This window comes from Protopterus annectens, chromosome 4.part0, assembly GCF_019279795.1.
Source record: "Protopterus annectens isolate FY-2018-M chromosome 4.part0, PAN1.0, whole genome shotgun sequence".
NCBI classification, from domain to species: Eukaryota; Metazoa; Chordata; order Ceratodontiformes; family Protopteridae; genus Protopterus; species Protopterus annectens.
The window spans coordinates 1,934,960,413-1,934,971,837 of NC_056733.1; positions in this window are offsets into that span (position 1 = coordinate 1,934,960,413).

Sequence of the window (11,425 nt, forward strand, 5' to 3'; positions counted from 1 at the left end):
TACAGCTGCACATACATGTGTATCACATTTAGTACATATGAACAGTTGTCTTTGCAAATCTTCATGACACTGACACCACTGACATGTTTGTGTCACACACATGTGACGCCCAGTGGGGATTGGATATTATCACCATATATGTGTGTCACCTGATTACATTGCTTATACTCCATGTGGATGCTGTCTTGATGTGGGCATGTCTGTTTGCCAGTACTGGTGTTCTTACCTATCAGCACATGCCTGGATGCGTCCACATTAATGCTGTCAACCTTGATGCTGTGTATATGTCGTATATCAACACATACATCGCCTTAACGGACATGACCTGTGACAATGCAGACATGCACACGGAAGCCTTTACATGCATATATTTTGCCACATACATCTACACGGCACTGCACAGCAGTTCAGCATCCTGCCATGTATCACCTGTGTTGCACATGTGATACACATGGGACAATGGCTAGCCGGATGGTATTTGCAGGGATGGTCATCAACTATAGCATGTAAGGCCAAGGTCATGTAGTAGTCTGTATGCCCTGGGCCATGTATGAGCATAGGATGTAAGGTTTTCTAGCTGTAGCCGACAGCCATGTTTCCGGTGCCAGGTGAAGCAGTGCCACATAACTGATCCAGACGGTTAATGATACATCTACCAAGCGGTCATCACACCATGTCTGACAGAGGTGAAATGTGCAGCTTTGCTGGACAGGGTTGCATAGTTTGGGATGAATATGTAATGTGTATGGCACAAGGATCTGTCCAGCATGTGGTGATCCTTGTACTAGGAAGGTGGATGTACATGATGTATGTATTTCAGATCAGGATATGTATGTGTAGCATGTCCAACATCATAGTGTTGGACATGTCTTTATGCAGGGTAGGCATAATGCTACATAGTGGAGATGAGGATTGTGAAGGCTAGTGTCGCCCATCCAAACATGGGCAATACCCCTTAAAGGTGATATGTGATCCGATATTGGTCACTTGAGTAATGAGTATGGCTGTACAATGATCTCCATGTTCATGGATGGCACCCTGTCATGACTAGGGTTGCCTCTTATGATTACCTAATAGGCTTGATGACATCATTAGCTCAGGGAGGTAAACTGCACAGCACCATCCCTTACACACAGTGTCCATTATGTTGACCACTGCCTAGGTGGTAGTTCATGGGTACAAGGTTATTAACCTAGCGGTGACAATGCAATATGCAGCTGTTAAATTGTGCACATATGTCACACACCTCACCCAAAAAGCCTATTCTGTGTGTTGTCCACAACACTGAGTCAGCTATTGCTTCTAGGTCATAGCCATTCACATACGTACATATGCAGATGCCTCCCATTTGTCTGTGTGGTATGGGCTACAATGAGGGGGAGTACAACAAATTAACCCTTCTTTACTGTAGCTGCCACTGGTGTGATATGCACATATTACTCAGACACCTTTTGTAGTGTTGGTTCTGTCTACAGTCTACTGGCAGAACACTCCTGTGACATACAAAGATACATCTAGTATATTGAGTGTAGGTGGAATACAGTATGGGTGATGATGTCGTATGACCTGTCACAGGTATGATATGCAGTGTGAAATCATCCGTACTGTCATCTACATCTGTACTGCTAACAACATATATGTTGATTAAGGTTCATGGACTTTCAGACCAGACTTAGCAGAGTAATAGTGCAGTGCCTCCCATTATGAGTGGTGTCTCCATTTTGTGGGTTGTGATAACTGTTGGTGTGCACCATTCAGTGTTTTCACAGACTGACATGAAGCTATGTTTTACATGATGTGTATGTGTAGAGCAAACTGTTTTGCCATATGTGTATGATACAACCAGGGATGTGCACAGGTCACATGCAGCCTGAGTGCACCTTGTACCATCATAGTTATGGTTACAGGGGCTCTGTAGTGTTCATGGATATGTGATTGTGTACCTGTTGGGGAAGCAGTGTGTTTATGTTATCCAACACCCTATCTGTATTGCTTATTCATGCTCAGCACTTGCTCAGAACATGTAAGCACTTCATGAGCTACTAATTACTATAGCACTCAATCCTCCTCATTACCTACAGGTAAACACTGTTTGTACTTACATTTCCTGCTTGCTTAGAGTAAAACAGCTCTTGTACACACTTTCCTCACTTATCTAGTGGGAAATAGTTAAATATTCAGGCATGTCCAAGTGTCAATTCCCAGTGTTATCGCCTGTCTATATGATGAATATGGGCATCATGAGGCAATATAGAAATTGTCTCATGTACACAGTCAATACTCCCCTCCTAACATATAACACTACAACCTGTGGGAAATGTACGTATCTAGCCATGCTGGAGGTAAAGCTCTCTCAAACCCAGACTGAACCTGACAAGCATGCGGGGATGTTAAACGTTTGCACCACACCACACTCATCAAATAGTCTCACTAGATCTCCATCACCAAAGGCCACACATAGTAAGACTGCAACATTTGCGGAGCCTCTCAATACTACTCTGTCTAGGCAACAGAGAACTCCAAAGCAGAAATGCAGGCAGGCCCCATCACCCAACACAACACCAATTACTTATAGCCCACAGACTCAGTGTGCCCATCAACCACAGCCAATAGGGCAATATAACATACCCAACACACTAGTCATAGGTGACTCTATAGGCGGTCACACTGATGTCCCACACATCAGGCTACACAAGGTGATAGTCACTTTCAGCTGGCTGTCAGGTAACAGGATCTGCAACATAACCTATGCACTCAGGTCACTCCTCAACAGGTACAATATGACTGTGTCATTCTCCATGTTAGTGTGAATGCCTTGAGATGTAACATCCTGGACTTCATGTACAGAGACATGGAATATCTCTCCGATCTTGTAGCCCAGGCAGGTATCACCCAAGCCCTAAGAAGCATTCGGCATTCGTCCAGACTGATAACGCAGTACAAGGACTAAATTATTTACTTCAACAGTTGGCTATGCTTCTGGTGTCATTCCAAGGGTATCCAGTATCTGTCTGCTTTGAATGACATGGTCAACAGAACATGTTGCTTTGGCACAGATGGCCTGCACCTGTTGGCCCTAGGATTACAGATAATGTCTAAGGCTCTTGCTGCTCCTATAGTTCCTGTTTTAGGCACGGTTCAAATAACATATTCACCGCCATAACAGGAACAGGCAAGCAAAACCTGAGGGTAATGCTACTCAATGCGTGACATCATCTCAAACACACTCACCCGAGGTACTCCTTGTAATGGACCACTTCAAAATCTCTGCAGTGACTGGGACCTGCTTCTAGGCTCCTGAGAGCACCCCTGCACTAACAAGCTATTACTCAGACCACACCTTTCAGTCATGTAACCAGGACCAGAACACCCATGGCGGAGGAGTGTCCATATTTCCCAAATATATACACACCTCCAAGCTGGCTGCTTAGCACAATGCATCAGAGGTAATCCAAGTGCAACTAACACTGGACATAACTGCTATACAAATTGTAGCTTGCTAAAGATTCCACACCATACCCCACGGTTAAAGTTCCTCACTTCTTGGTGCACTGGAAAGTAGGGTTCAAACAGAAACTACTGATGTGCGACTGACACTACCCCACCATTATCTGGGATACCTACTCATGTACCGACACATTAGGCCAACACTTTCTGGGATTCATAACCTCCAATCGGCTGGATCAACCTATCCACACCACCACCAGGGCCAAAAATATCGTAGACCTGGACATTACCAACATGTGTGACTGGTGTTCCACACCTGGGGTTATCTCCTCGTTGGTCAGATCCGAACGTATGCTAATCACCCTTGTTATCCACATCCCGGCACCACACCCTTTACAGAAAACATGTACAATATTTCTACAAAGCCAACTTTAGGCTTTTTATGACAGCAGTAGTAAACGTCATGACACCTGTGCAGATGGACAATGCCGTTACAAGCGCTGGATCATACACAACTGCACTTAATTAGCACTTAATGACTGCATAGATCATGCTATCCCAAACAGAGCCATGATGGTACCCACCAGAAAATGGACGCCACTCTGGTGGTCCACTGCCATGGACATAATGTTCAACAGAAGGAGAAGACTGTTGCAAAGTAGAGTACAATCCCATGAGTGGGGAAGCTCCGTTGTCAGCCTCAGTAGGAATCTGAGATCCCTTATCACATCCTCCAAAGCTAGCTATGTAAACATTACTGCAACTCATTCCAAGGACTACTACAAAGCATTCTAGGGGTATGTCACTACTCTCGATGGTGATACCCACATCTGCTCTGACATACAGCAGTTAGGCACGAACATTACAGAACCAACTGATATTGGCAACATCCTGGCAGATAGGTTCAGTGCTAACTTTACACCCCTCTCACACCCTAAAGGGCCCAAATCTATACAGGAACAATGCAGAGTCCCTGCAATCACAACTACACAGTTCAAAGCTGTACTCTCTAAAGCCAGGAACACAGGCTCCATGTGACCGTACAACATCCCAGGCTGTGGTTTCCATGAACGTCAGAACGAAATGGCTCCCCACTTGGGCACCAAATTCACTAATAGCCTTGCATCAGGCATTGTGGCCCCTGAATGGCACACAGCAACAGTTATCACACTCCACAAAGGTGGTGCCACAATGGACCAGGGGAACTATTGCCCTATACACCTGACTAGACTGTTCTGCAAGACTATGGAGCACATCATCATGGATCTCATTCACAGAGACATTGGTGGCCTCCAAATCTTTGATCCCACCCAGTTTGGATTTGTTAGGGCCAGACCATGCTTCCTAAACCTGGTGGAGTCCTTTGAGACAGTTACCAAGGCAGTAGATGAGGGTAAGGAGGTCCACACAGCCTACCTTGTCCTTTCAAAGGCTTTCAACACCATTCCCCATTCTGGTATTGTCAACATACACATCCACCTGCACATCAACCCCTACATCATGAGATGTTATGCAAAGTGGCTCACGGAGAGAACCCACACAGTGAGGGTAGCATACCCTAGTTCTTAATGTAAATCAGTTACAATTGGCATCCCTCAGTTCTCAGTCATAGGGCCCCTCAAGTTCGTTATAGGCTTCTCTGAGGTACAGGCTAGCACAGAAGGACTTACCCTGAATAGGTTTGCAGATGACTGCAAATAAGGGGCCATGATTGATTCACCAGCTCATACAGACACCCTCCATAAGGGTGTCACTGGGACGGATACCTGGTGTCAGTAACATGGCCTCAGGTTGCATGCCACAAGGTGCATAGACATCCCCTTTGGATTACACCAATCACCCATGGACTATCACATAGGTGGTAGTCCCCTACATAAATAAGACATAATAATGGATCTTAGAACCCAAGTAGATAGCATCCACTCCTTTGATAACCATATTGCCAAGGTGGTGTGGATATCCTTCTATGTGGCCACCCTAATCTCTAATGGGTTTGTAGCCAGAACAAAGGCAGCCATTGTACCTCTCTACTCATGACTTATGAAACAGATTAAAGGGTACAACACCCCATTTGGGATGTACCTTATGAGACAACAGCAACGGCTTTAAATACCACAACATTACCACACCAAGAGGATTACTGACCTCCAAAGTATGACGTATGCAGCCCAATTACAGAAACCCCAACTGTACTCATTTGCATACTGCATACTCAGAGGTGATCTCTGCTCTACATACAAGGCCCATGTCCAAAACAGTATTGATGGATATGCTCCACATAAGCAAAGCCAATGGGAGCCACATGCTCTGGGATATGTACCTAAACACTACGATGACTAGGACGTGCTGGAGGGATAAATTCCTGACCCGGACACTCACCATGCTTTGGAACATGATTCCTATGTACATCAGGCAGGGACCCTCACTAGCACTCTTCAAGAGATACCTCGATGGGTGGATGGGAGATAGACATGTACACCAGGGATCACTGCAGCGGCTCTGCTGTACAGACATGCAGGAAATGAATAATAATGCTGTTCACAGTCACAGGACACTAACCTAGGGAGGTGCCGCAAGTGAAAACACTGTAGTTAGGCTTACGAATGGACTTGGCCAGACAGCATAGTACCTATCTATGAACCTATGAAGCTATTACATGCCCTTTGTGCATGAATAATTGACTAGCTCTTCCATTTCAATTAGCTATCATGCTGATACACTGTCTAGTGACTACAAGTCATATGTATCCTGTTATTGCGTATTGTACATGCCAATAGACATACCTGATGTTTGCATAATATAACAGTAATGCTATGTAAAATGTTAGACATATCTACCTACAATGCTGTGCATTTCACATTTTTGCAACAATATCCCACAATGCAAATCATAATTGCACAGCAGAACCACCTTAGACGTTATTCTCAGTCATACACCCATACATATGCCTACTGTTACAGTATATCCACATATATTACCCCCTGTTATGGAACATACTTGTTGGGCAAACCCTGCCACTGACAGTGGCTGGAGTGGAATTGTTGTGTTTAAAGTCCTTATGTAGCATCCCTTGTGATGTATGAGGTGTTTACCTTGTGGCCCACAGCAGTACACACAATTTCTATGAGCGTTACTATGCTCAATAATACATCACTACATAATACCTTTTCCCACTATATGCATTGCGTACACTTTCATTAATACTGAACAGGCACTACATACACTAACATACTGTGTGTTCTACATACCTTCTTAGTAGTCCGAGTTGACGATAATATCAGTCCTATTCCTTTTCTGTTTTAACGGTTTTCTCATATGTACATAAGGTTTGAATGCATGACAAGCCATCCTTTTATATGTTGATAGCAGTAACATGTGATATCTTGCCACCAATTGGTGTTCCGGAGTAGATGATTGCATGCACATCAGCTGTGCAGCTACTCCATTAGCCAATTACATGGCAATAGTGGGGTATAATTGAATACTCCACATGGGCATTGTCCCTTTGGGACCTTCGAGGAAGATGGCCTGGATGTGTTGTTTGTGATGAATTGCAACAGCTATATGGAGAGACACTGAGATATTTTAACTTCATGGCCCCTGTAGATTGTGTGTAATGGCTAGAGGATGTAGTTCTACAAGTGAGTGTAGCTGTTATATCAGCCGTCTGATACGGGATTATTGCAAACAAACCCTATAACATCGGCGTCTGTTCCATTGTAAAACAGCAATGATTTCACATAGGACCATTATAGTGTGTCTCTCACAAGGTATGTTAAGGATTCTGCAGATGTCAGAGTGAGTGGATGTTTGTGATCTTATTACAGTCTGTATTACAATTGTTTCAGGTGTGGGGAGATTTAGGTGGGAGTACATAGCAGATGAAGGTGTGTAGGAACAGCATTTAAACATATTCCATATGTGTGTGAGGGCTCCTTCCCTAATTGAAGACCTATCATTTAGTAGACTAATACTATGGTTATTGCAGGCTTATTCATTAAGCCATTGTTAATTGGTTTCTATATAGCATGCAGGTGATGTTGGTCCTTCAGTCCCTTCGGAAATACATCGGTATGTAATGAAATGTTGCTACATGAAAGCTGTCTCATGTATTTCTGTCACAGATATTTGCACTCAATGGGGTTGTGTTAGTGAGTGAACCTCTTTGGCTTGGGTTGCCACCTTTTCAAATGGCCATAGTGGGACATTTGCAGGACACACATCAGATTTTAGAGGCCGATACATACCCACGGTCAGTACAAAGTATAGAACTTTACATATATGCCTATATAAAAGCTTATATTCTTGTAGCGGTTTACTTGCTTATCCTGTTTCTTGTTACATGTAGGTATTTTAGATACAGATGACTATTTTATGCAACCATTACATTAACTATGGAACATGCAGAATATCTCGAGATTGTAGGACATTAGTATTTGTACTGATTTTGGTCAGGACACTACCGCACATAGAGGGACTGCCCCTTGAAAAGTGGGACAGGTGGTAACCCTATGTTTAGCTCATGTCCATAGCACATATTTGTAATAGTGTATTATAACAATATCCCATGCTTGGGTGTGGGTAATGGTGAATTTACCCGTGGTTGGTGTGGTTTGTTCACGAGGACAAAGCCCGAGTGGCCAAACAAAGACAACCGTGGGTAAATCCAGCATTACCCACACCCAGAAGTGGGTTATTGCTTTTATACAATGACATTGTTTAAGAAGAAAAATAATTATTTTTCTTAAATAATGGCATTGTATAATGCCTCCTTGCTGCCCTTCCACAGCTGTTTGTTATTCTACGTCAGTTTTGATGTACTGCACATGCGTATGCTTATGCAGTACATCAGAGCTGTGGGCAAAAGCAACAGAGAACGCAAGATCTCCATTGCTTTTTACAAAGTGACTCGCTATGTTAAAGGAGTTTAACATAGAGAGACAGCTTTAAAAAAGCAACGGAGATTCTCTGTTGCTTTTTTTAAAGCTGTCTCTCTATGTTAAACTCCTTTAACATAGCGAGACACTTTGCAAAAAGCAACAGAGATCTTGCTTTCTCCATTGCTTTTGCCCACAGCTGTGATGTACTATGTAAGCAAATGCATGCGCAGTACACCGTTGCTTTTTTAAAGCTGTCTCGCTATGTTAAGCTCCTTTAGCATAACGAGACACTTTGTAAAAAGCAACAGAGATTTTGCTTTCTCCGTTGCTTTTGCCCACATCTCTGATGTACTGCGTAAGCATACGCATGTGCAGCACATCAGAACTGCCGCAGAATAACAGACAGCTGTGGAAGGGCAGCAAGGAGGCATTATACAATGTCATTATTTAAGAATAATAATTATTTTATTTCTTAAATAATGTCATTGTATGATAGCAATAACCCACTTCTGGGTGTGGATAATGCTGGATTTACACATGGTTGGTGTGGTTTGGTCATGAGGGTGAAGTCCGAGTGGCCAAACAAAGACAACCGTGGGTAAATCCAGCATTACCCACACCCAGGCATGGGTTATTGCTATAATATAGTCTCCATATTTTTTGTTCATAACGTTCGGTCGTGGCGGAATGTGTGATTGCTATGGTCCATGTTGTGCACATATTTGAAGACTTCAACTGCTGTATACGGCATACCCATGGATTCAGGAATGCACACACTTCCAACAACCACATTACCATTCACAGATTCCCAAACCCCACAATACCGAACACTCAAACTTGCGACAGTCAAACTCCTGGAACTAACTCAAACACAGAACACACACATGCACACATAGACACACTGCTACCCATCACATCCAAACAAACCATCCTACACTACATATGGCCAGGTGGCCATGCCCCATACACACCTGATGTGGGTGGCTGCACCCCCCACACCACACCTACTGTAATAATCTACCTCTGAGATAGCATGAACAGACACACAAAGCAAGCACACACAAACATTACAGTCCCACGGAAACACACACCACACTCAGAACACACACTACAGCAATCAGAAACAGACTTAAACACAGTACCTACCTGGACCACAGCACCAGAAGCACTAATTAAATGTCCCTTAACATCGTGATAATAGTACTCATGGTTCTAGTGTTCCGGTACTGTGGTCTTTCGGTCTTTAAGCCTCGTGATTACGCGTGTCAATATGTAAAGCATTTGGTATTTGGTAGTATCCTATTTATATGTACCTCCATGGTTGTGTACATGTTGTTAACCTATCTATATATTTGCATATATATGTATATCCATACATATCGACATATATCTCTCTATCACCCTTTCTATCTCTATATTATATATATATATATATATATATATATATATATATATATATATATATATATATATGGAGAGAGAGAGAGAACACACCTTTCGTTGGGTACATGGTGGTGTATACTATTTCCTGAACTCCGGCCTTTTGTGTTTTAAACTGTCACAATACACACCTGCCATTGGTACAGCTCAGGTAGCTTAGTGGTAGGTGATTATGTACGTGGTTGCGTGTTTTACTCCTGGCAGTGGTCGTTTTACCTCTCAGAGCAGGCAGTGTTAGTACAAGGGTGAATAACACAGATTTCAGTGGTTCTGGCCAGCTTTGCCTGTGATCTGCGTGATATTCAGCAAAGCTTAGACCTGTTTTGCGCATATCCGTGTAGTCATGTTTAAACCATGCTTACCGGCACTTGCTGGTGCATAAACCCGCTAACATGTGCTTAAACCTGCTCTAATGACCTGCATCCAACATCCATTATTCGGGACATCGGAATTACATAACAGGCCTTGCAAGTAGTGGAACCAGGAACATGCATGAGACTGTCAGTGGCTTTACCACTGGGGCATCTGGGATATGTACAAGTGTTATGGTGTTTAGTATGTGGACTGTACTATGGCTGTTCCTCCATACTGCTAACAAATGTGTAACTCAGTTAGTTTACATATGGAAGATACCTATTAATGGTATGTCCAAGTGATGCTTAATGGATGTGCTCCAGCTATGGGAATCCATGTCACAGTGAGCCGCACACTGTAATGTTCTACACCTTGCCACAACCATAACTGGAGAATGCTGAGTGACAGATACCTGTCATGGGTACTCCCCATACATTGGAACTACATCCCTGATTACATTATATGGAACCCCTCATTAACACACCAGGGAATCCTTGCAGAGTGGGTGGGGAACAGTGGTTACACCCCAGGGATCCCGCAATTGTCTCTGCTCTACAGAGGGACAGTTAGTTAATCAATGGAGTGGCGACAGCAGACACATTTTGGCTAGGCTGATGAATGGCCTCTGACAATTAGGCATGTACCTACTGATGTACCTAGGAACCTATACATACAGTATCGACACATGCTGTTAGCTTAATTTACTGTTCAGGTGTTGACTTACCTTGTACCAATAGCTGTTGTGTGTGCAATAGTTGAGGGCTGCCTATGTAGGATGCATACAGTAGACCACCTATACATGACAATTTTCAGGTGGTCGTGTGTGTGTGCCATCCATTTTACTCTGTGTGCAGGTGGAGAATTGTGTCAGTCTGTAGGGGCCTACGCTGTCAGTGTATGTGCTATACGTTCCCTCTTTGCCAAGGCATGGGCATATTGGGCATGCCTCCATCTGCCTACTGGGGCTGGCACAGGGTGTTCATGGTCTGAATCCCTCTGTGCCTGTGATGCCTTTGGCAATTGCAGTGAGCTGTGAGGTCCTTCACCATTATGTCCCTGCTGCAGCTGTTTCCGCAGTATCATATTATGCAGCATGACACATACTATGAAGATGTGGGCACACGTGCCTGGAGAGTACTGCAAAGCTCCACCATATATGTCCAAGCAATGAAACCGTGATTTCAGCATCACAAACACATGCTCTATGATGATTCTGGTTTGTGTGTGTGCCTCATTATGGCGTTCTTGCATGGGTGTGTGTGCATTTCTGATGGGAGTCATCATCCATGGCTCCAGTGCATAGC